The 22485-nt window shown below is 46.6% G+C and overlaps 1 long non-coding RNA gene across 1 annotated transcript in view; it reads right to left on the reverse strand.

Moving 5' to 3' along the window:
- The window catches only part of LOC142151305 (uncharacterized), a 130641-nt gene that overhangs the window by 54110 nt on the left and 54046 nt on the right, over window positions 1–22485 (reverse strand). The gene's annotated exons all lie outside the window — the stretch shown is intronic.

Consider the following 22485-nt stretch of genomic DNA (forward strand, 5'->3'; position numbering starts at 1 on the left):
TGACCTTACATAGGATGCTGGATAAAATTGTTGAGACACATCATCATCATTAGTTGATGAGCTAAGGATTGTGGGATTGAATATGCTAATAAGCCACTTCTGCCAGGCTCAGACATTGTCTTTTATGGCAGTTAGTGCCTCAGGCCATTGATGAGGGTGACAGAGATAACCCAGTTCAGCAGACTGCCATGGCTGTAGTTATGTCCTTGAATAGGGAGTAAATAGGCCTAGGGAGGCTGAGACCATGCCGGCTGATGAGATGATCCGCTCAGTCACCTACCCTGTTTTACTGTCGACTAATGTTCCCCTATTCTAATCCGCTGGTGGTGGGGCCCTCCTAGTGACTGAGCCTGGAACAACTGTCCCTGTTGTCCTCCACCTGGTAGCAGCCATGTTGGTGTTCAGTATAGACTATGGCAGTGGATTCCAAACTTTTTCAGTTCAAGGCACCCTTAGGGTCTCCAAAATTTTTTCAAGGCACCCCTAAGCCAAAATAATTACCAAGTATTCCCCCGCCTTGCTTACCACTGGCCCTGGCTGAGGCACCCCTGTAAGATCTCCAAGGCACCCCAGGGAGCCTAGGCGCACAGTTTGGGAACCACTGGACTATGGACAACCTATTATCTAATCCTTAACTACTTACCTATACAGGGATGATTATACAATAGACTGACTAGGCTGGGGTGGGGGAGCAGTATTCCCATGATAGGCTGAAGACAAATGAGACATCATTGTGTGGACGCTTGAGGATAAGCATTTAGGAGAGACAAGGATGGCAGCAGGTGTGGGCGTGACAGCCCTCTCCCCCTCCACCTCTTCACCCTCAGTGACGCTCGCTCATGCCTCCCTTCTGCTATACAGTTCTGATTTTAATGAAAACAAAATGAGTGACAAAGATTATGGTGCCCCTTTTAAAAAGTCAAGTGGAGCTGAGGTTTGATAACAAGGAACATAAGGGGCGGCGTGGCCTGGCTGTGAATATGGCTGGACATGTATGCTGAGAGCTCCTAACATCGAGCCCAGCTATAAAGCTCTATCCTGTCTCTCACCCAAGAAAAACTGATAGAGACCCACTTGTCTGAATAGCTGACCACTCAGTCTACCGACCATTACCTTTGTAGCCCACGATACCAGCACCAGAGACCTCCTTTTGCAGCCACGCTTATATTAAAACATCTCCCTTGATCGTGCTTCCTATCTGCAGACCCCACCCGATACTCTTCCTGGAGCCCTGTTCCATAAGGGCACCTTTGCTGACAGCCACAAGCGGGACCAGAATGTTGCTTTTATTTACCGACACTCAACACCGCATCCTGGAGTCCGGCTGCTGCTCACCTTCTCCTGGCTGCCTTCTCCTAGTTGCTAGACTCTATCCTCTGCTGGAGTCCAGGGCAGCATCAGGACTATCTCCTACTGTCCTGAGGGGGATACCACTCGCCACACTCTTGACTGAGCCGCAGGTCCAGCCCGCAAATAGGTCTCCATCCCCTATCAGAGATGATGAGGGAGCACAGATCTCCTGTTTATGCTCTAGGCGGACTCCATAGTGTGCACTGTTACTCTGCAACCCCACATTTCCCTTGTCCAGGCTCCCTGTTTCACCTCTCCCGCACGCAGGCACAACAGCAGTCTAGCTCACCCCCCTCTGATTGCCAGCATTCTCAGCACCTTTGCCTGAACCACCTTTGATTAGCCTCCACTTTTAATCTTGGCACAGGCACATGGGGTTAATTGACTCTTAACTCAGCATCTTCTTAATTGGCAACCTTTTTTCTGGACCATTGCTGTCACCTTGTGGAAAAACACTATACTGTCTCATCCTGCTGAAAACAAAGGTCCATTTCATGCTGCATTGTAAATCCATTACGTGTAACACCCTATATTTGCCTGCTTTTTCCCTTCAAGCACACTAGCTACACCTGTGAAAGACACTGCCCACAAGCCAGTGCCCCCCTCTTGAATTTTTAGACTGACCAGTTCTGTTCCAATTCCTACACTCTACTGCCCCCTGTTGGCCTCCATGGCTCAACGCAGCCTCCACATGTTCTACTATTTGCCTATTGCTGCCACAGCTATCAGCCAGTCTGAGTACCACAGTGGCCTCTTTGGTAGAACAGTGGTACTACAGACAGGATGCACATGTATACAAAGGTCCAAAATAGTTGCTGGCAGACAGGAGCTGCAGCATGCAGATCATGACAGATATTCTGCAGCAATATCCACGCTCATTACGTTGGCGCCCGGGTGACCCAATATTATTAAATTCTTCCGCTCTCTCTCTCTGATATCAATTCAGCAATCTCTAACTACTTTCATGAGAACTCATCCCCAGAGGTGGCGCGAGGTGCCATATGGGAAGCCCACAAAGCTACTATTTGCAGTCAACTTATAAGTACAGCCTCCCAAATTAAAAAACTCGCAGCCTTAGAAATATCCTCACTTGAACTACGAATTTCAGACCTCTTAACACAACACAAACTGAATTCTGACCCCGCTCTTTTACCACAGATTGACTCTCTGAAAGACCAATTGTACACATCTTAGTCACATAGAGCAGGCTCTCTTTTGCAGAAGCTTCAGCAACACTTCTTTGACAAAGCAGACAAAGCGGATTCAAAGTTGGCCAGGAAACTTCGACAGAAACGTGTCTGTGCCCATATTGATAAGCTACAGAACAAATCCACTAACTCTATTACCTATGACCCCTTGGATGTTGTCAATGGGTTTAGGGACTTTTACACCTCTCTTTATAATCTCCCTGGCTCCCTTCCTTCCTTGAGGGGACCTCATGTCGGCCTCCCTCGACTGATATTTGGCTGACATCCCCCTACCAAAACTCGCCCTTCCCCAACTCACTGCTCTAAATGCTGACTTAACTTCTGAGGAAGTCTTGGCAGTCATAAAAGCCCCTGGACCGGATGGATTCACAGCCCAATATTATAAAAAAAAAATCCGGGACCCTCTCCCCACATTAAACGTTACTTTTCAACAAAATTCTAGAGGGGGTATCCTTTGACCCAGCAACCACTCTTGCCAATTTAGCAGTGATACTGAAACCCGGGAAAGATCTTTCCCAATATTTGGGATACAGACCTATCTCTTTACTTAGCGTAAAGCTTTAGGTCAACATTAAGATTCTGGCCACTAGGTTAAATCCCTTTTTAGCGATTTTGATATACCCCGAACAAGTCGGATTCATCACAGGGAGACAGTCACCAGCTAATACCAGGAGGCCAGTCGATATAATTCACTCCATTCATGACGGCAAGATTCCTTCTCTAATCATGGCGGTAGATGCCGAAAAATCATTCGATCGTATCTCCTGGCCATTCATGTTTGGGGTGTTTGGATACATGGGCTTCACTGGTAAGTTCTTGAGAGGTACCTCCCTGTATCGATCTCCTTCTGCCACAGTCTCAACTATCGGGCTCACTTCATCTCCCTTCACTATTTCCAATAGACATACGTCAAGGTTGCCCTCTCTTCCCACTTATTTTTGGTTTAGTGATCGAACCCCTGGCTGCAAGGATACGAGCCACTAAGGCGATCTCAGGTATCCAAGTTGCAAGACAAACCACAAAGTGGTCTTATATACGGATGATGTTCTATTGACTATCTCTCAACCCATCACGTCCCTACCTCCCCTCCTCTCTGAGCTAGACACCTACGGTCACATCTCGGGGTATAGAATAAATCCTGACAAAACTGAGAGTTTGGACTTTTACATCACACAATCAGACAAATCCCTTTTAGAACGTCAATTCCCCTTCAATTGGCGCCTACAGAAACTCAAATATTTAGGTGTCTTTCTCACTAAGCTTCACCACCAGCTTTTCCAAGCCAACTTCCCTCACACCCTTTCTCAAATTAAATCTGATCTCCAGTCCTGGTCTCGTCATTTCATCTCCTGGATAGGCCACATCAACGGTGTGAAAATTAATATTCTTCTGCGGTTATTATACCTGTTCCAGACCCTTCTCATTTGGATTCCTCCCTATGTGTTAAATTCCTCCAATACATTACCTCCAAATTTATCTGGGTGAGTGGAGCTGCGTGTCCTTCAGAGCTCCTCTCTGGGTGGTGGCCTTGGTATCCCAAATTTCAAACGCTATTATCTATCTGCCCATCTCGCTTAATGTGTCTTATGGTGTGGTCATACCAACTATAGGGTCTGGGTGTTTGTTGAGGCCGAAGGTCTGGGTTTGCTCACCCCTGCTGCCCTCCTCTCTCTCCCGGGGGCTTGTCTCCCCAAAGGGTCCTGACTCATCCAACAGTTGACACTCCTTGGCAATATGGGACTCCTCATCTAGGTGATACGTCTTCTCCATGCATCCCCTCCAATAATTCCCCTGTTCAACAATCCGGACTTTCCACCAGGTATGCTACCTTCTGTATTTTCCCCTTGGCTCTCCAAAGGAGTCCGCTATTTAAATGATATCTCCCACTCCACCCTCTTTCCTCAATTCACTGACATTCAAACAGCAATTGATATACCATCTAAATACTTTTACCAGTATCTGCAAATACTCAGTCTTCATACTTCTGTTAGACACGTCTCACTGCCCATCTGCTCACCACGATCAAAGCATTGTGTCTGCGCAGAGTATCCACGCCTGGCTTAATTTCCACAATATATTACAAACTCACTCTCCCAACTGATTCTAATCAGGGACGCCCACGAAATAGCTCGGTATCAAAACCTGGGTGACCCTTTGAATAATGATGACTGGACCGAAATATGCGAAAACGCCACTTCTAGCTCTATATGTATTAAGATTAAAGAAAACCTATATAAGCTCTTGTATAGATGGTATTATGTCCCGACCCGTCTTCACAAAATGTTGCCCGACTCTTCAGACAGATGCTGGCATGAATGCTATGGTATAGGGACGTTTCTTCACATTTAGTGGGATTGCCCGAAGCTTGCCCAATTTTGGTTGGATATCATGGGAACATGGGTTGTAAAAAAAAAAACAAACAAAAAAAAAACAACGACACAGCACAAATTATAACATATGTATAACAGAAAACTACAGCCAACCCCAAATAAAAATAATCCTGGAGAAAAATCCCCAAGCACAACGCTGTTAATCAGTAACAAAGCTGCTATTTCTTTTTGTACAAAAGAATGTGAAATCCTTAGGTACACACATTTAGAAATGCATGATTAACTACCCACCACATCACGGTGCTTCTGCTAATAGGGTGGTCCTAACTCTAAACAGTGAGAGCCCCTACTTTTGGGTTATACATATATATGTTTTTAAATTGAGAGGTAACTTACCAAGAGGTACCCCAAGAGATCCAAATGGCAGTATAGCATCAGAACTCCCCATCAGCTACTGATACCAGAGCATGCCTCTCAAACAAACAGAAATCCCCCAGCACACCGCTGTTAACCAGTCACAAAGCTGCTATTTCTAATTGTACATAAAAATGCAGAATCCTTAGCTACACACATTTGCAAATGCAATGTTAAAAAACACCAAATCATTAATAGACAAGCGTATGATAAGGGTAGGAGTAAATAAGTATAAATAATAATTTAATTTATTGTAAATAATTATTAGATGTATTAGCATATGTACAATCAGCAGGTGCGGGCTGGCAGGTTTCAGCCCGGGGGGCGCACAGACGGCTGCATCACATGACACGCGATGCGGCCGCGTCATAATGACAAGTGATGCGGCCGCCGGTAAAATTAAACTATTACTGCATCCACGGGGGGGCGGCCCGAATAGCCGTTAGACTGAGAGGCCCGGGGGCCCGCTGCCCCCCCCTGCCCCTCGGTCCAGCCCACCCCTGACAATCAGCCCTACCGGACTGAACCATGGGAACATCTGACATAAAATTACAAGAAGAGCCTAAATACTGTTTTTGTAGTTTTGTAGTTTATTTTATGCACTTGACTGACAGAGACAAATCAGACATCCTATTAAAAAATAATGTTGTTCATTTACTAATATAGTTAATTGAATGTTTTTATTTGTCTGTTTATGCACTGATAAACTGTCTTTACTGCTTTAATTGTATTACTACTACAAAACGCGATATCCTTTACGATTTTACCAACGACTGAAAAACAAAAAATGTCCCAATCAGTATGCCGATTCAAGTGTACACACTAAGCACGTTTTGCAAGATTTACCTTCAGATCATTGCTCTTCATCTGCTGAAAAGATGGTGACACTGCACACTCCACAGAGATCTATGAACACTGCCGGTCGTGAGTGCATACACACTGCAGAATCGGCATAACATCGTTCCATCGTTGAATGAGATTTTTAATTCAGTTTAAAAATCAAATGAAACGATACAACGGTCCTTTGAAACGATAATTGTCCATTGTTGGAGCGTAAACACTAATGCGATATTGGGCTGAATGGTCGTTTATCGTGTGATTGGCCCAATAATCAGATGTAAACCTTGTAGTGTGTACCCAGCCTAAGAAGAGACTGTTTGTCCCCGACCTCCAGGGTCAGAATACTGCGACATGGGAAGGATCTTCACACTTCCCTTTGGGACAAGCCTGGGGGAAAGAGATCACTTTTCTCTGAGATCCACAGGTGCTTCACCCAGGGTACTGAATTTTCAGCTTCCCAAAAGGGTAAATCTCCAAGGAATAGGGACGTGAGATATGGGGTCATAGCCCATAAGAATCAATCACACCCTGAAATCCATGAGACAACCAAACATAAAAAATTCAAACGTGAAAACAACAGCGAGAACTAATAAATAAGCACAATACATCCCCAGCCTTCAGCTGTATTTATACAAATGTATCTGCCCAGCTAGGGCAAAGGAAGGCATGTGTTGCAAAATAGTAAAGTGTAGTGCTAACTTGCCTGACTTGTCAACATGTGCTCACCATTTTCATTTGAGTTATCATCCCACCCAGTTGTCCAGTCCAGGGGGCCATTGACAATCTCACTAGCGGCCTCTTGGCCGGAGGATTAATGTAGACCATACGGTATTGGGTTGGGTTACCAATCCTTCCTAGAACAATACTATCCACGATCTTGTCTGTGTGCAATCTGTTACCAATTGCACAGTACCAACCAAAAGATACGGGGGGTGCTTTTAAGGCTTCAATCTTCATGTCCTCCCCAGAAGAAGAAGGCTTCCTTTTCACCCCAAACCCCAGGACATTAGGCTCATTAGGGTACAAGGGTCCCCAGGTCCCCCACTTTGCTACAAGGTTAGGCAAGGGCAAGGCTCCCCAGGAAGTGGATCTTCTGTCCATCCAAAAGAGAGAGCTTCACACTGATTAGGTGGGGTGGTCACCTATTGCCAAACCATATCAGATCCACACACTCCTGATATAAAAACATGAAAAATCTATCGCATACCTGTCTGACTGCAAAGTGCTGATTTAAAGATACTTGTATGTAAGAAACAGTGGCCAATAAAAATATTAAATACAATATGATTTTTTTTTGTAATTAAGTTATAAAGGTCAGTTATACTACTCACTACACAGTGAAATATAAATGATTAAAAACACTATATATAGTAGTTTTACCTTGGCCAATAAGTGAATACCTAGTGCTGCCAGCAGGGGTCACTATTGGTAAGGGACAAGTACTCCTTTGTATAGTATCCTGCTGTACTTATAGCTCAGATTGTTACTGTGTTAGTATATAGTATGCATCTGAATCAGTGTCATAGAGGCCACAACGATCGTATTTATGACCTGGCCCAGTGGGAACTGTCTGTCCTTCAACCGGTGAGCCCGGTTCAGCAGATAGGAAGATTTTGCAAGCTGCAGTATTTTCACCGCTTCATACTTCCCAACATTTACGATTAAAAAAATCGGGACACATTAGACCATGCCTCCGATCCACCTAAGCGACTCATAGATTTGCCCAAACCGTGCCCATGACACTTCCATTTGTTTGTCATAAAATTGGGACTGTTATAGGAAAATTGGGACTGTTATAGGAAAATTGGGACTGTTGGCAGGTATACGGCACATATTCTCATGGGGAAATACGTGTGGTTTCATCATTAATATTTCACCATGTGTAATCCTCCAATATGCCTATAAAACCGAGCTGGAGGGGTTGTCATGTTCTGTTCTGCTCATGACAATGATGTATGAAGATGGGACAGCCAAGGAAGATAGAGACAGCCAAGGAAGATAGAGACAGACAAGGGAAAGTGGTGGGGTCTCGGTTCATGCAGTTACATCACAGCTTAGAGCTAGTTCTAGATAGAATTCAGTTTTATATGTGACTGGGTGTCTAGGATTACAAAGTATTAATATCCCCCTTGGCCTACCTTCACCTACTGCTGCTAACAGTGTGACCCCATAGTATAAAGGATGGATTGCACCTGCAGTAGAACTACACACTGCCCTTTCAGCAATTAAACTGGCGAGGTGGGGGCGGGGACGTGACCACAACACTGAAAGATTTCCTGATGCAGTCCTGCACTGCTATGATGAGAGCCGCCTGCTTGATTAGCAAAATCTGAGGCCCCATACTACAGGGTAAGAGGGCCGAGGGCTATAAAATTGATGTGAGGGTGTGGGAGTAATTCAGAGCTGTAGTTCCCAACCTCCTTGGCTATGTGTCATGTGTGTAAAAACCATAGAATTTTATTAATCACTTCACAACAACCAGTGTTAAATCTTTTTAGTAAAAAAAAAGATATTGTAGAAGAATACTATGATATTTAAAGGGTATTTCTCAGTTTTGGACCACCCCCTGCATTCTCGTCCACCCCCCCATGTTGTAAATAGGGGGGGTGGACGGAAGCCAGGAGCCATATGACACTGAGCTCACAGCATAGGGGTCTCAGTCATACTTCCCTACTCTGTCAAAATGTCCAGGAGACTCCAGAATTTCGGGTAGTTCTCTCGGACCCTCGAATGGCCTCAATTTGCCCCCCGCAACGTGATGAAGCACTTGTAACGTGAGATCTTTAAAGCTGGCAAGTATGATGTCAGTCCATCCAGTCCCCTTCAACAGAGCAGAAAAGAAGTGTCTTATATTTTATTTACTGCAGGGGATGAGATGGACTAAGTGTTCCTGTGCCGCGCGGTGCAATAGGGCTCCTAGTTTCATGTGCCGCGTGCTGCTATAAGGCTCCTGGCTTCATGTGCCGAGTGCTGCTATAAGGCTCCTGGCTTCATGTGCAACGAGCTGCGATAGGGCTCCTGGCTTCATGGGATGTGGGATGGGGAAGGGGAATAATAAGGGCACATTTTCATCTCCTTTCAAGACACTTCCCTTATAACATCTAAATCCTTGAGACACACTGGACCTGACATTGGATTCGAATCAGTGATTTTGAGTTGAGTTGTTCTGTAAATAGCTTATTTGACAACTCTACTATCTTTACACTAGAAATAATCATACTATTCTATATAATAAATCTTAGTATCTGATATACATTGCATTGTGTAATTATCACTACTATCTACACGCTGATAATGTTCACACTGCATTGTATAATGATACTGAGTATCTATACACTGATAATGATCACACTGCACTGTATAATGATACTGAGTATCTATACACTGATAATGATCACACTGCACTGTATAATGATACTGAGTATCTATACACTGATAATGATCACACTGCACTGTATAATGATACTGAGTATCTATAAACTGATAATGAACACACTGCACTGTATAATGATACTGAGTATCTATACACTGATAGTATCATTATACAGCGCAGTGTGATCATTGAGTATCTATACACTGATAATGATCACACTGCACTGTATAATGATGCTGAGTATCTATACACTGATAATGATCACACTGCACTGTATAATGATACTGAGTATCTATACACTGATAATGATTACGGTGCACTGTATAATGATACCGAGTATCTATACACTGATAATGATCACACTGCAGTGTATAATGATACTGAGTATCTATACACTGATAATGATCACACTGCACTGTATAATGATACCGAGTATCTATACACTGATAATGATTACGGTGCACTGTATAATGATACTGAGTATCTATACACTGATAATGATCACACTGCACTGTATAATGATACTGAGTATCTATACACTGATAATGATCACACTGCACTGTATAATGATACCGAGTATCTATACACTGATAATAATCACACTGCATTGTATAATGATACCGAGTATCTATACACTGATAATGATCACACTGCACTGTATAATGATACTGAGTATCTATACACTGATAATGATCACACTGCACTGTATAATGATGCTGAGTATCTATACACTGATAATGATCACACTGCACTGTATAATGATGCTGAGTATCTATACACTGATAATGATCACACTGCACTGTATAATGATACTGAGTATCTATACACTGATAATGATCACACTGCACTGTATAATGATACTGAGTATCTATACACTGATAATGATCACACTGCGCTGTATAATGATACTGAGTATCTATACACTGATAATGATCACACTGCACTGTATAATGATACTGAGTATCTATACACTGATAATAATCACACTGCACTGTATAATGATACTGAGTATCTACAAAGATAGAAGAGACTCACCGGGCCGGCGTTCCAGCAGTGAATATCTACTCTCTTCTTTTGCAGCTCCCGGGGGCAGCGGGCAAGTGAGACAGTCACGGCTCACTTCCCACTGCCATCCTGGCAATGGCCGGGGCAGCAAGCCAATCCTGGCTCGCCTCCGGCCATCTGAACTGTTGGCGCCGCCAATCGGGGCTCACGGCGATGACTGATGACGTCAGCGCGCCAACGGATTTATCAGCCGCCGGGCGCCGACACGCGGTCAGTCCGGCGGTGGAGATGAAGAAGGAGGACGTCTCCAGACGTCCAGCAGCAGCAGAAGTGGGAGGGAGCCCTTGTAAGGGCTGTGAGCTACCCTGCCACCCGAAGACTTCTATCAAGACGCCGGAGAGGAGATCGTCGGCGGGGAGCCCTTGTAAGGGCTAAGAGCGCCACTGCCAAGCAGCCTTCAACTGCGCCGAACAGGAGAAGAGGGCGCTGGAGAACCTGGAAGACCCGAAGACGGCGGGTCAAGCTGTGTTTCCTGCGCGGAGCAGGTAAGTACCAATTACTCTTTTATGTTGGGCATAAGTCCCGGGGGCACCTTCAGGCACTAGGCCTGTGGCACAGGTAGCGTGACCATTGTAGGTGTTTATAGGGCACAAGGCCCTTAGTTAGTCACAGGGCACAAGGCCCTTAGTTAGTCACAGGGCACAAGTCCCTCAGTAGGCACAGGGCACAAGGCCCTTAAGTAGCTTCTGGCTTTGGGCCAGAGTAGGTAGGAGCTCGTCTCCCCCGCAGGGCACAAGGCCCTTACGTAGCTTCTGGCTTTGGGCCAGAGTAGGTAGGAGCTCGTCTCCCCCGCAGGGCACAAGGCCCTGAGCTGTAGTTGGGCGCAAGGCCCTGTGCTGTAGGAGGGCGCAAGGCCCTGTGCTGTAGGAGGGCGCAAGGCCCTGAGCTGTAGGAGGGCGCAAGGCCCGTAGGTAGGAGCTCGTCTCCCCCGCAGGGCGCAAGGCCCTGAGCTGTAGTTGGGCGCAAGGCCCTGAGCTGTAGTTGGGCGCAAGGCCCTGTGCTGTAGGAGGGCGCAAGGCCCTGTGCTGTAGGAGGGCGCAAGGCCCTGTGCTGAAGGAGGGGACAAGGCCCTTTAGTGCAGAGTGGCACATTCCTCTGGTTGAGGGAAGCGATAGGCTTCTGTGAGCGTAGAAGGGTGGCTGCTCTGTAGCGTAGCAGGACTCCGGGTCCTTGCTGGTAGAGGGACATAAGGTCCCTGATAGTGAGCGGGCAGTAGGCCCTTATAGGTGAAAGTGGGCATTCGGCCCAGTCCTAGCAGGACGCTAGGTCCTGACATAGAGTAGGGAACACTCGGTTCCTACATAGGCACTAAGTAGAGTTCTGGAGCAGTTTATAGAACCCCTCCATCCGTCCGGAAGGGCACCTAAGTCCTGAGCCCCAGGACAAGGCGGGCTTAACGGCCGGGGCTCGGGCCGCGGGCGAAGGCATGTGGGGCACAGCGTCTCAAGACGTGAGAGCGGTCGGTCTGAGGTAAAGTACGGTGTGGTAAGTTCCATAGTGGTCCCTCGGGATTGAGTAAGTATCAGGGGTGTTGGGAAGGGTTGTCTTTGTGCTGTCTCTCTTGTCTTCCAGGTGCTGATCAGAAGGCAAGGTACGCGGAAGGAACAGAGGGGGCACCATCGCAGAGTCGCGTACGTGAGTATAGCCGCGGCGAGGGTTGCTCCCTTGCAGCACTCACCTTGGGGAACTGTCCCTCCCGTATTCTCCCATTTCCCCTTACAGCAAAACGGGTGCCCTGCACACGAAGTCAGGGGCCTACCTCCCCTGCGGCATTTGGGCGCTCGGACATCCCCCCACCCCTCCCCCCGTGGTCACCTCACATCTACACACTGATAATAATCACACTGCACTGTATAATGATACTGAGTATCTATACACTGATAATGATCACACTGCTCTGTATAATGATACTGAGTATCTATACACTAATAGTGATCACACTGCACTGTATAATGATACTGAGTATATGTAGCGCCCCCTGCGGGGAAACAGGACAGACGCAACCCTAAAAGAACTTACCTTATAAACGATGGTCACCTCCAGTCCGCCTCCGATATCCCAGCTGCAATCCGATCCCAGCAGATCCGCAGCCACAACCCTTGTCACCTCCTACCACGTCCCTCTAAGAAAGAGACAGAGATTACGGCCGTGCCTACCAGGTAAGGGCTGTCCGAGAATACGGCAAATACGCTGACGCGAGCCAATCAGCGCTCGCGCCGGCTAATGACGTCACGCCGGCGACTATATAAGTCGCAGGGTGGCGCCATTTTGGCAGAACACAGTCGGCGGTGGAGTGAGAAGGACGTCGTGGGACGTCCGGAGCGGCGAGTCAAGAACAGAAGCAGCGGAGATCGCCGGCGGGGAGCCCTTGTAAGGGCTGAGAGCGCCCCCGCCTCAGCAGCAGCAGCAGACCCAGCGCCGAAGAGGAGAAGAGGCGCCGCCGGCTGGAGGGTCTGGAAGACCCGGAGAAGGCAGAAGACGGCGTGGCAAGTTGAGTATCCTGCGCAGAGCAGGTAAGTACACTCAACGTTCAGTCGGGCACTAGGCCCGTGGCCACGGTCAGGCACAAGGCCCGTGGGAACAGAAATTAGGGGCACAAGGCCCAGGGACTTGGGCACTAGGCCCCGATAAAAATAGTGGGCCAGTAGGCCATATTGCTATAAAGGGCACAAGGCCCTGTTAGTTAGATAGAGGAGGCTCAGAGCCCCCAGGTATAAAAGGGCACAAGGCCCTTAGGTAATTAACGGCCTAGAGGCCATAGGAAGGCCACAGGGCCTGGTTAGGGGCTGATTGCCCATAGTCTTTTACGGGCACAAGGCCCTCAGTCAGGGAGGCCACAGGCCTCAGTAGGCAGGGTCTAGTGCCCCTAGGTAGCAGGGCACAAGGCCCTAGTTAGTGGGCTCAGAGCCCTGAGTTAGAGAGGGGGCTGAGGCCCATTAATCAGAGCACAAGGCTCTGTGTGCAACTGGGCAAGAGGCCCATGGTGTGAAGGGCAGACGGCCCTGGTGGTGGTGTGATAGAGGCGTGAGAGCCTCGTGAGTGTAGGCGCGGTCCTGTGTGAGGTGAGCACACGGAGTTAGGAGGTACAGTAGAGCGGAGGCTCCTGTGGTGCTGTAGCAACCGGCTGGTTGGCTAGCAGCGGTGTGCTCAGGTGAGTAGCATACAAAGTACTGTATACTGCATTTATTTTGTCTGTGCGGCGAGTATTGTTTGTATTGTGGTATTTTGGGGTGTGCTACATAACTGTGTCCAGGGGCAAGACGTCAGGCCCCCATTAAAGGTAGGCTCTTGTTCCTGTGTTTTTCTGTGCTAACCCGTGCTGTGGGGGACAAGTGTAGTTACCAGCGTACACAAAGTCAGGGAAGAACACACATAGTTTTCCCGTCCCTTAGGTCCCTGGGGTCACACTGGTTTCCAGAGGGGGTGACTGAGTGAGTCAGTGGCAGTACAGCACAGCTCAACGCTGTTCCAGGGGGCGTCCCGTGGTTCAGGTTGAGAGTCCTAGTCCTCAGTTCCGTGCAGGTTACCTGGCGGTTCCGGAGTGGGACACGTGTTCAATACCCGGGTGCAGGCAGTCGGGCGGTTCAGTTTCGATCGGCTGTTCCGGGCGGCAGTCTGTACGCGGGTTAGCGTGCTGTTCCAGTGAGCCTCAGTCGGGCCTCGTGCAGCCGGTCCTTAGGATCCGTGGGTGATCCCATAGCAAGGAGGCAGCTTCTTGGTACGACCTGGGTGAGGGGGTTAGGAACCGCCCTCCGGTTTAGTCCGTGAACACCGGCTGGTGTTCCCCGTAGTGGTAAGTGAGCAGTTCCGTTAGTGCACCATACCTAGTTAGTCATAGTTGTTTGACTTAGTGGCGTTGCCGACCATTAGAGTGTTGTTAGGGTCGGGTCGCTGTTGTAGTCAGTTTAGTTTTGTGGGTGCCATCTTAGTCTCACTGAGAGCGTAGAGGGAGGCTGTGTGTTCTTGTCATCCGCAGGTGTCGGGAAGGTGCAGGAGAACAGGATCGTAAGTGGGAGTGTCCCGGTGAGTATCACGCTCGATTCCCCTTTCGGTTCGGCCCTCACCGGCAGGTGTGCCAGGTACTTGAGGTGGGACCAGTCCTGGTCTTAAGTGCCTGTAGTCCCCCGTGCCTTGGCAAGAGCAAAGTGAGGAGGCAGCAAGTAAGCTTGGACTGACCGTGTCCTCGTTCTTTGCCGTATTCTCGGACAGCCCTTACCTGGTAGGCACGGCCGTAATCTCTGTCTCTTTCTTAGAGGGACGTGGTAGGAGGTGACAAGGGTTGCGGCTGCGGATCTGCTGGGATCGGATCGCAGCTGGGATATCGGAGGCGGACTGGAGGTGACCATAGTTTATAAGGTAAGTTCTTTTAGGGTTGCGTCTGTCCTGTTTCTCCGCAGGGGGCGCTACATATCTATACACGGATAATGATCACACTGCTCTGTATAATGATACTGAGTATCTATACACTGATGATGATCACACTGCACTGTATAATGATACTGAGTATCTATACACTGATAATGATCACACTGCACTGTATAATGATACCGAGTATCTATACACTGATAATGATGACACTACAATGTATAATGATACTGAGTATCTATACACTGATAATGATCACACTGCACTGTATAATGATACCGAGTATCTATACACGGATAATGATCACACTGCACTGTATAATGATACCGAGTATCTATACACTGATAATGATCACACTGCACTGTATAATGATACTGAGTATCTATACACTGATCACACTGCACTGTATAATGATACTGAGTATCTATACACTGATGATGATCACACTGCACTGTATAATGATACTGAGTATCTATACACTGATAATGATCACACTGCACTGTATAATGATACTGAGTATCTATACACGGATAATGATCACACTGCCCTGTATAATGATACTGAGTATCTATACACTGATAATGATCACATTGCACTGTATAATGATACTGAGTATCTATACACTGATAATGATCACATTGCACTGTATAATGATACAGAGTATGTATACACTGATAATGATGACACTACAATGTATAATGATACCGAGTATCTATACACTGATAGTGATCACATTGCACTGTATAATGACCCTAAGGGGTATATTTAACATGCGTCGGTTCCTTAAAATCGACTATTCCCGGCGCTTTGAAGTCATTTTTTAATACGCCACTTTAATAAAGACAAAGCCCACCTGGCTTTTTCTATAATAAAATTACTGTTTGACTTCAAAGCGCCGTGAATCGTCGGATCTACGGGACCTCCGCAAGGTAAACATACCCCTGAGTATCATACACTGATAGTGATCACACTGCTCTATATAATTATAACAAGTCTCTATACACTGATAATAATCACACTACACTACAGCATGATATTGAGTGTCTATACACTGATTAGAAACATGCCAATTTGGTGTTTATTTGGGCTTAAACTGTCTGGAATATAGCTTTCTTTTGGTAACCATAACCAGTTGTCTTATTAAACCAAGTGTGTTCTTAATTATACTCAGTCTGGAGGCCCCCTGCAGGAGCTCATATCTACCCTAGTTGCTTCTTGGTGTATATTGCACGTGGGATCCGCGCGATTCTGGTCAGTGGAATGCTAGCTGCTTGCTCAGTACCCAGACTTGCTCTATTACTTGCAGTGCATGCTGGGAGTTCCACAACAGTTTTAGACTCTAGCATACATATCCAAACTTCCTAGACTGTGTAATAGATATTAAAAAAACCACAACATGGTTAAACTTTGCGTGCATGCATATTAAAGTATCTTATTCTCTTGGTGGAATTTAATTAAAGCATTGTCAGCTCTTTTAAATGGAAAGAAATATCCTCAAAAATAAATATTTTAAAGAGACTGAGGTCATATGCTAAATTATGGGGTATCCATCCCAGAAATTCTTCCCTTTAGCCACGGGGCAGACTTAACTATAGGTTTAGTTAGTTTTGGATTTTTGAACTATATTGTTAGGATAATGTATGAAAATATACGCTGTGGGGGTCATTTGCTAACTGATAAAATGTGGAGGCGCAGTGCACACATGCCCTATAGATTGTAAGCTTGCGAGCAGAGTTCTCTTACCTCTCTGTCTGTATGTATTACCCAGTATTGTCTTATTAATGTTTGTTCCCAATTGGAAAGTGCTACGGAACTTGCTGGCGCTATATAAATAAATGATGATTATGCCTATTTGCTCACCGTGCCCTTACAGCATGTTCCCAATACACCTGCAGATGTCCCCCTGCCACCCAGCCCAGTCTGCCCCTGCAGCGGGGCATGTTCCCAATACACCTACAGATGCCCCCCTGCCACCCAGCCCAGTCTGCCCCTGCAGCGGGGCTTGTCCCCAATACACCTACAGATGCCCCCCTGCCACCCAGCCCAGTCTGCCCCTGCAGCGGGGCTTGTCCCCAATACACCTACAGATGCCCCCCTGCCACCCAGCCCAGTCTGCCCCTGCAGCGGGGCTTGTCCCCAATACACCTACAGATGCCCCCGTCACCCAGCCCAGTCTGCCCCTGCAGCGAGGCATGTTCCCAATACACCTACAGATGTCCCCCTGCCACCCAGCCCAGTCTGCCCCTGCAGCGGGGCATGTTCCCAATACACCTACAGATGCCCCCCTGCCACCCAGCCCAGTCTGCCCCTGCAGCGGGGCATGTTCCCAATACACCTACAGATGCCCCCCTGCCACCCAGCCCAGTCTGCCCCTGCAGCGGGGCTTGTCCCCAATACACCTACAGATGCTTTTCTGCATCATTTTGCAGGGATTGTCCTCCTTCAGACAGCCCTCTTAATTTATTACAACATTTCTGCATTTTAGCTACAAATACTGCTTGTCAGAGACTTGTTAATGCCTCCATTAATTCATGAGAGCTATATAAATAGCTGCTGCTGATGATGATGAGAGTAAGAGGACATAAAGGGCTCTATGTACTAACATTTTTAGAGCATCATCATTTATTTATAGAGCGCCACTGATTCCGCAGCGCTGTACAGAGAACTCACTCACATCAGTCTCTGCCCCATTGGAGCTTACAATCTATATTCTTTAACACACACAGACAGAGAGAGAGAGAGAGAGACTAGGGCCAATTTGATAGCAGCCAATTAACTTACTAGTATGTTTTTGGAGTGTGGGAGGAAACCGGAGCACCCGGAGGAAACCCACGCAAACACGGGAAGAATATACAAACTCCACACATATAAGCCAATGGTCGGGAATTGAACTCATGACCCCAGTGCTGTGAGGAAGAAGTGCTAACCACTAAGCCACCGTGCTACCCCATGTGTAAGAACGTATTTTACATACAACACAGCTCTACTGCAAAAACGGATTTTGTCACACAGCAAAGGGGGAGAACGCAGCAGATGTAATTATTAATCTCAGAATCGTCGCGCACTTTAGCTCCACCCCTGGTCCCTCCCCCCACCCTCCAGGCAGACGGAAGCACAAAGCGACACAGAGGAACATATGAGTCTGTATAAAATGGCAAATATATAGGAAAGTGTGGAAATGTCCCAGTCTTTCCTCAATATTGGTTTAAGTAGATAGACCCCAATTCTTAATTTCAAGAGTCTCATTTTTCTATTTTAATGTTTTAATTCAGTTGGTTTATATGAGCAGTTTCCTGTATAAAATATACCTAGATAGTGTAAAAGGAGAGAAATTGGTGGCATCCAATCGCCCCCCACTTAAGGATTAGGCAAAAATCAGGATTGTTTTACACTGCCAAAAAGCCTTTGCAGGCCCCCACTTAATCAGGAATGCCTCCCTAAATGTAGAAGGTCATAAGAATATTCCTTCCCACAATGTATGTGGAGAATCTGGCCACCAAGGGACATCCCTATCTGCCCAACTTTTACCAATAGTAGGAGCAAAATGTGTTGAACCCAGAGTCACTATCATCTTGAAGCACTAAAATCAGCATATTCCCATTATATTGGATGTAAAGTCAGTGCATTGCCTTATAGAATGGCGTCTCTGCATTGTCCTGAATTCATGAATGACCTATTCTGTGTCACATCTGATAAATGAAGTTTCATGAGACATTATTCTAACATCACCGGATTAGTGAAATGTTCGGTTGCTGTATCTTTATGGCTGTAAAAGCTTGTGACCCACTTTTCGGGGACAATATGTAGCACCCGAAAACTGTATAAATCTTCACATCTGGAAATGTCATTTGCTGTATCACGTAACAGGGTTGTATGGTTGTCTGTATGCTGTGAGGACATGGAAATGATGGTGGACCTTAATCCGCAAAGCAAAAACCACATCTACATCACAAAATTTGGGAAGCATCCATCTCTGCGGATTTAATTCTTGGAAATATCTGTGCATTCAAATTTTTCTTTTAAAAATCCAATAAACCCTTTAGTTGTCTTCTGTTTAAATCTGTTTTTGTATTACTGTAGCAGTGTAATACTTACCCACTCCACGATCCTCACACGGCCGGCCGCCTGTCACTTCCGGGTTGCGGCAGTGTGATCACGTGATTCCCGGTGGGAATTCAAAACTCCCCCTTGCCTCCAGTATATAAATCGTGCTCTGACACAAGCCCTTTGTCAGAGCAACAGGTTACTAACCTGAATTCTGGCTTCCAGGCTCTGCTCCCTGTGTTGCTCCTTGCGTCTTCTGTGACTACTCCTGTGTACCAGACCCGACTCGGACCTCACTACTCTGCTGGATCCTCCTTTGGCACGACTGTCATCTGCTCCTGTGTACCAGACCCGACTCGGACCTCACTACTCTGCTGGATCCTCCTTTGGCACGACTGACATCTGCTATTGTGTACCAGACCCGGCTGTACCCCACTACTCCTTGGGGATCTTCACTGTACATCTGACTTCGGCTACAGGTACTTTTTCATTATTATATTGCCGCTTGTCTATCTGTCTCCCACGTCTGTAGGCTTAGTGGGGGCAGCGATCTACAGTTTCTCAGCAGCCAAACCCATCCTGCCTTGCGGAAGTTCCTGGTGAAAATCTGGGAGGCTCTTAGACTCCGTGCCCTGCTAGGCTAGTGCTAATACTGACTGGGGGACTCCCATGAGCATAACAGTTTGCTCTGACCCCAAAAATATTAAAATGGACGAAGCAGGCAATCCCCCGCCACGAGAACTTCTGGGTCAGATAGTGGGACGACAAAAAAGTTAGATGGTGACCCTAATTTTTGCAGGGGTTTCTTAAACCAGTGTGCGATTCAGTTTGAGTTGCAGGTGGCCAACTTTCCCACTGAAGACAAAAGTAGCTTTTATTATTTCCCTTTGTCTGGGCAAGCTCTGGCCTGGGTCTCGCCTCTGTGGGAGCGCAATGATCCCCTTCTCCAGAACTATAGTTCATTCCTGGAAACATTCAAAATAATATTTGACGAGCCCAGTAGAGTTTCAAGTGCAGACTCTGGCCTTCTTCGTTTACGTCAAGGAACTTTAACTCTGGGTCAACACGCCATCCAATTCTGTACCTTAGCTTCGGAACTCCACTGGAATGAGGAGGCACTAAGGGCTACCTTCTGGCAGGGGTTAACTGATCGAATAAAAGATTAATTAGCTGGGAGGGAAGTTCCAGCAACCCTGGATGCACTCATCACCCTCTGCAATCATATTGATATCCGCATCAGAGAGTGAAATCTAGAGTGGGAGGTCTCCCGGCGTTCCGTTCCTCGCTTGGCACCCAGGTTCCAAGTTCCTGTAACACCTATTGAGGAACCCATGCAGCTGGGCCGTACACGGCTTACACCAGAGGAACGGGAAAGACGGTTTAAAAATATCTTATGTCTTTACTGTGGTGAATCCGGACATGTTCTCAATCTCTGTCCCAAGCGCCCCGGGAAACGAGAGAGAGCCTAACCGGTTCTGGAGAGGCCAGGTTGGGTATATCTGAAATCTCTCCGCATAATACAATTTTTCTATTGAGGTTACCCTCTGTTTCTCTGATCGCTAAGTCCCCCTCTTGGCACTTATTGATTACGGAGCAGCTGGGAATTTAAATTCTGAGGATACTGTTTCTAAGCTCTCCGTGCCTACAGTTCCTCTTTCCCAACCCATTGCTATCACTGCCATAGACGACAGCAAGATTATGGGGGATTCTATTAAGAATCGCACTGCGCTTCTGATTCTGAAAATTGGTGTCCTTCATACCGAATCCATCTCCTTCCTGGTGATCCCCATGGCTGTCAATACTTTGGTGTTAGGGCTACCCTGGCTTTAATCTCACTCTCCTGTCCTGGACTGGAAAGTAGCCCAAGTTCTATCCTGGGGTTCCACCTGTCACTCCCGATGCCTGAAAAAGGTCCTCCCGGTTAGCAACTCCTTATGTTCTAACTCCTCCATTTGGAATATTTTGTCTCAATATACCACCTTTGCGGATGTGTTTTGCGAACAAGAAGCTTCCAAGCTAGCTCCTCACCATCCTTGGGATTGTGCAATTGAATTGTTACTTGAGAAGTATCCTCCATGGGGTCGTATATATCCTCTTTCCTTGCCTGAATCACAGGCTATGTCTACCTATATTGATGACAATCTGAGGAGAAGTTTCATTAGAAAATCAACTTCCCCTGCAGGTGCCGGGTTCTTTTTTGTTAAGAAAAACGATGGGGGCTTTCACCCCTGCATTATTGATTATCGAGGTTTGAATGCTATCACTGTAAAAAACAAGTACCCTTTGCCCCTCATCTTCAAACTCTTCAACAGAATTAAAGGAGCTACTCTTTTCACGAAACTAGACCTTCGAGGGGCCTATAATTTAATTTGAATCAAGAAAGGGGACGAATAGAAGACAGCCTTTAACACACACGATGGTCATTTCGAATACAAGGTAAAGTCATTTGGGTTATGTATGCCCCAGCAGTGTTCAAACTCTTCATGAATTAGATCTTCCGAGACCTACTTTATCACTCTGTAATAATCTATTTAGACTGTCTTTCCCAAGCCCACTTTGTACCCCTAAAGAGTCTTCCATCAGCATCTTCTCTAGCTCAACTCTTCATTAAAGAGATCTTCGGGTTGCATGGATGTCCAGAAGAAATTGTTTCAGACCGAGGTACTCAATTTGTGGCTAAATTCTGGAGAGCCTTTTGTCATCTCTGTGGAATCAAGCTAAATTTTTCCTCCGCTTAACATCCTCAGACCAATGGTCTCACCGATGGAGCAAACCAAGAATTGGAGAAATTTCTAAGATGTTATGTTTCACCTTTTCACGATAATTGGGTTGACTTGTTACCCTGGGCCAAATTCGCCCACAACGATTTATCCCACGAATCAACTTCCGTCTCACCCTTCTTCACTCTCCAGGGCTTCCATCTGAAACTTCCTCCATTCTCCAATCTTCTGCCATCTGGAGTTCCAGCAGTAGTTTCCCTACTTTAAGACTGTTCCTCCCACTGGCCTCAAGTCAAACGAAATCTAACTAAAGCCTCGCTTTCCAGTAAAAAAGTCTTTGACAGGAGGAGATGGCCTGCACTTTTACTTAAAACGGGAGATATGGGGGTAAATGTATCAAGCTGAGAGTTTTCCAGCGGGTTTGAAAAGTGGAGATGTTGCCTATAGCAACCAATCAGACTCTAGCTGCCATTTTGTAGAATCTACTAAATAAATGATAGCTAGAATCTGATTGGTTTTTCAAACCCACCGGAAGACTTTCAGCTTGATACATTTACCCCATGGTATGGTTGTCCACACAAAATCTCCGGCTACAAGTGCCTTCTAGGAAATTCTCCCCTAGATTCATCGGTCCATTCGAGATCTTGGAGGTCATCAACCTTGTAGCATTTAGATTTGAACTTCCACCTACCTTGAAGATTCCAAACGTGAAAGCGGGGCCTCACGATCCTTCTGACTTTTTGGTTTTTAAGCAGGAGGTGTCAGAAAAGTTTGAA

The sequence above is a fragment of the Mixophyes fleayi genome, chromosome 4, assembly GCF_038048845.1.
Source record: "Mixophyes fleayi isolate aMixFle1 chromosome 4, aMixFle1.hap1, whole genome shotgun sequence".
Lineage (NCBI taxonomy): Eukaryota > Metazoa > Chordata > Amphibia > Anura > Limnodynastidae > Mixophyes > Mixophyes fleayi.